The sequence below is a fragment of the Morone saxatilis genome, unplaced genomic scaffold, assembly GCF_004916995.1.
Source record: "Morone saxatilis isolate NCDOM2014 unplaced genomic scaffold, NCSU_SB_2.0 Contig19, whole genome shotgun sequence".
Lineage (NCBI taxonomy): Eukaryota > Metazoa > Chordata > Actinopteri > Moronidae > Morone > Morone saxatilis.
Genome location: NW_023339751.1, coordinates 19,522,286 through 19,526,743, shown reverse-complemented (window position 1 = coordinate 19,526,743; position 4,458 = coordinate 19,522,286). Strand labels below are relative to the sequence as shown.

General features: G+C 45.1%; 1 protein-coding gene across 1 annotated transcript in view; it reads left to right on the top strand.

The window, feature by feature from the left end:
- The first annotated feature begins 343 nt into the window (after nt 1-343).
- Nucleotides 344-4,458, top strand: part of cdh11 (cadherin 11, type 2, OB-cadherin (osteoblast)) — an 87,566-nt gene continuing 83,451 nt past the window's right edge. Inside the window, exon 1 of the mRNA XM_035663841.1 lies at nt 344-872. The gene's annotated coding sequence lies outside the window, so the exon portion shown is untranslated. The remainder of the gene's footprint in view (nt 873-4,458) is intronic.

The following is a 4,458-nucleotide window of genomic DNA, read 5'->3' as shown; positions in this document are numbered from 1 at the left end:
GGCTGTAATATTCTATCAGCTCTGTGGATGTCTAAAGTATCTGTTATCAGATCTCATTTAACTAGAGGATATGATTCATCCTCAGTGTTGCCTAAACTTATCCCCACAGTCAGATGACAGGCTATTTAAATAGCATCCTAATAACAAAAGTATTAAATGATCACTATGGAAAGCCCGCATAGAAAGTGAGAGGAGAGAGAGGGTTACACTAGTTTCCAACGCCCTCCATCGGCAGCGACATCTCTTTCTCTCATTGCTCCCCCCCTTCTCTCTCTCTCTCTCTCTCTCTCTCTCATTGCTGCTGCTGCGCGCCCGGTCATCTTCCCTCACTCCGCTTCCGAGGCTCTTGGAGGGAGGACGGATAAACGCCGCTGACGGTACCGGATTTGATACCCGAAGGAGGAAGGGATGTTACGGTGATTTCCCTCTTTTCTCTCCCGACACCCACCTCCTCAACAGCAACACCAACAACACTCCTCTTCATCACTTCAATCTCGGAACCTCATCAAGACGCACTACTGCTCTATCTTTTTTTTTATTTTTTTTTTACCCTCTCTTTTTTCTACTCATCTTTAAACCCGCTTGGCTGGTTGGGTATTTCTGCCTCTGCGCTCCAGCGGATAAAAACAGGAGAGAGAACATTTTGGGTTTGAGGAGAACCGACTTGGCTCTGCTTTGGGTTTGTTTTTTTTAACCCTCCTCTTCTCCAAGCGCACACAAACAGAAAAACTGGGTTTTCAATCAGTGGATGTGTTGGACATCTGTTAAAAGAAGCAATACTAGTTGAGAGAAGTGCTCGTTCTCTGCTGGCTTATGTATTGGGGAAATTTCCTTGGAGAGACGGGCTGCGCACGGAGTGTTTCACTTCCAAGGTAAGGACCGCTTGAGTTAAAGGACTGGGATTTTGTCGCTGTTACCTCAACACAGTCCCATTCATCTCTTTTCTCCCCCCCTCCCTCCTCCCGTCTGTTTCTATCTTTCTGTCCGTGCGTCTCCCTCTGCAGATGCTTTAATGAGCGTAAAAACAGGCGAGAAAGAACGAGGTGAAATGTTTCGGTCCTCGGGATGCTGGGGAGATTATGGTCCGTCACTGGGTGAATCCAAACTGCATATGTATGAATTAAAAAAGGTCACCGAGAGAGGATGTCGGACTTTGTTATGCTTGATCAAATCAGGATTAAACCGTGGAAACCCCACACAGCCGTTGCGCATAAGCGATAGTTACTAAATATGAAGACTTGGCTGTATTTGTTGTGCTGCTGGCTGTTAACAGTGCAGACTTTCTTCGCACCTAGGAGCCACTGGATGACGGTTGGTTGTGCGGTTTGCACCTAACACAGACTGTATTTTTTTTCCCGTTTCCAGCACAGTGTGTATCAATGTGTGTGTCTGCGTATTTGCGCTCCTTTGGTGTGCGCGTCTGAGAGCTTGCGTTTGTGTGCGCGTCCGACAGTGTGTGTGTGTGTGTGTGTGTGTGTGTGTGTGTGTCCGGCCACGTATAGTGGCTAATCTCGGCGAGGGCTCTTTTTCGCTGTCTCGGTGCCTCCCGGCGCCTCCGCGTAACGGCGGCGCACAACTTTTCTTTTGGATCACCCTCAACACAGACTTGGTGTGTGTGTGTGTGTGTTTCACGGTTAAATCCCATCATTCGTGAATTCGCTCAATAATTCAAAAGAGTCGTTACTTTTGGAGCAGCAGCGACATTTGGGTTTATTTGGCATTTAGTCATTTCTCCCAGAAAGTGTTTTTACACATCTCCCGTTCAGTCAGTAAAGTGCATCTCTACAGTTTAAATGATCAACCACGACCCTCTTTTCATTATCGCGTTGTGGAATTAAGATCTTGAAACGTGAACCCCTAAGGACTCCACACGGTTTAGTATTCAGTCCATTTGAATACTTGAACCAGCTCTGCGTCCTTGCCCTCTCCGTGTGCGCCAGCGCCGGTGAAACTGCATGAAAATTGCATGCAGATCACTTAGCCGTAGGCTCATTCACGCTCATTCTGCACTCAATTAGGTCCGTGCGTTTGGCTTATCGTCCCTGTAGGGCCACATTAGATCATTTTTTAATTGTTGCACAGACATCTGCTGAAATCTTCTGAAAACGTGTCCTTGCGGTTTGAGTCTCCGAGTGTGCTGGTCTGATATGAATAATTATGGATGGATAGAGTACTGAGCTGCTGCTGAGTCGTTTTCAACGGAGAGTAAGTGAGTTATCGGTGTATAATTTGGGCAGCTGCAATTCCGCTGCGTTTTCAATGGGGGAGCGGGGGGGGGGGGGGGGGGAGAGAGAGAGGCGTAGACTGGAGGGCTGTACAGTCTTTGGTATTCATGGCACAGCTCAAGATTGCTGCTCTCAAGCAAGCAATAATCTCTCTCCCTCTCGCTCTCCACCTCTCCCTCCTTCTGTCTCCCACACTGTTGCGCCATGAAATGTCTCCCCTCTCTCCCCCCAGTCCCTTCTACCTCCCCCCATTGCATTTCATCTTCCACCTCTTTCTCCCACTCCTCTTCCTCTCATTCTCCCTCAGTCTTCCCATCTCTCCTCTCACCCCACACTCCCTGATTCTCTCTCTCTCTCTGCACTCTTCAGTCTTGTGGGAGCCATTGAGAAAATCATTTACTGTTGTTGTGTTTTATTCGACAGGGGGTTCTTACCAGCCAGGCTTGGCTGCTTTGCAGTGCTGTTTCTTGCAGTGCCTTTTGAAAAAAATAAAATATAAATTAAAAAAAAGGTCTGCAGTCAACAGTAGAGATAAATATGCACAGAGAGATCCTTGAGAGGTACTAGCTCCAGTTTGGTAAATAGAAGAAAAGGTTTGTAACTTCTTGTGTTACATTTTAACAGAGGAAAAGCTTTTTTTTTTGTCTCCCTACTTGTTTGCAGTGATGAAACAGTGTTGATGTAGTTTTCTAGAACACATTTCCTTGTTATGTGGTTACTTTTCAGACAGCGCCTCACTGTTTATTTTCGCCCCCTGCATTTTACTAATTAGCCTACAGACCAGTCAGCATTGCAGAGAAGAAAAGCAGAATTCCCCTCATTTCTTTTTTGGTACTGTGAGTTTACATTGTGGTTCAGTGGCCACTTGAAAGACACATCAAGAAAAAAAAAATGTCCCTAATTTTTCATGTGTTGAGTTGTTTTGCTTCTTGTATGGGCTCTATGATTGAGCTTAACATCAGAGCCTTCTCACAGTGGCGCCACAAAAAAAAAAGGGGTTTTGTAAACAGCACCGCAGTATTGCCACAATTTGTGCTTTTGGATGTGTGCTTAATTCAGAAATTAATTCTCCTTGCTACAGTATTTCAGTCACATAACTCAGTTTGCATAGAGGAGAGGATCAAGAGGCAAGAAAGAGGAGCCGGGAAGGAAATGAGGGGAGGGAGGAGATGAGAGGAGAGACAACAGGACAGGAGATCGGAGCAGCAGAGCCGAAAAGAAGAAGAGCATGACTCCTATCAGAATATGAGGAGCAGGCAGGGGAGGAGGGAGGGGGGGGGGGCAGCGTGACTTCTATCAGCAACGTTTTTCGTCTCACTCTTTTATGAGAGCCACTGCTGTCTGAGCTGAAACGAGACCTGCAGCCAGAAACTGCTTGTCTTCACTTAGCCATCTCAGGGACGAACATAGCTTCCTTTTAGGTTCCCACAAAAGTGTGGTTTTATGTCTGGGAAAGTGATTGTATACCTTAAAAGCAGGACAGAAACACAGAATCCCCTTGTACCAGTACATCTTTGTGCTATTTAGGGTGAGCAGTATACAGAAACCTGGCTTGGATGTCAGATGAAAGCGGGGTGGGTGAGGTATCAGATTTTTCACTGATGTTCAGCCAAGACATCGCACAGAAACTGACACAGAAATGTCGTCAGATTTGTTGGATCGGTGGAAGAGGTTTCGGGACCTGGCATTGGAAATATTCTGCTCTGTGGCTGTGTTCCTTATAGTTTGTAGGGAAATAATTAAGCCTGCGAACACGTACACTCCTTAAACCGTGTTTGAAAAGACACATCTAGGCCAGTGAATGATGTTGTCAAGCTGCGCACTCTAATCAAGGTTACAGAGTACTTTGTGTTTGTGGGACTTTTTTTATACAATAATAATTCATAATAGCATAGTCAGGTGATCTGTTTATAAAAGATCAGGTTAATAGTAACAATCTCTTATTGGTTTTAGATTAAGTTCTTACTCTTGTTTCCTTCCTTCATCTTTTAGCAAAGCAAGGTAAAACATTTGAAATCGTCCTGTGGTTTACACTGATCGACTTTGCAGGCAAATCAAACAACATATGTAGATGAGGAGTGTGGTTTGCATAAAACTTTAAATGTATATGCTTATGTCATGGTTTTTACTTGGACGGCTGACTTTGGCTGTGAGCCATTTTTAAAGATGTTATGGCCAAAGCAGTGTTGATTTTCTTTCCACATTCTTGAAATGTGCATGGTTGAATTTTGAA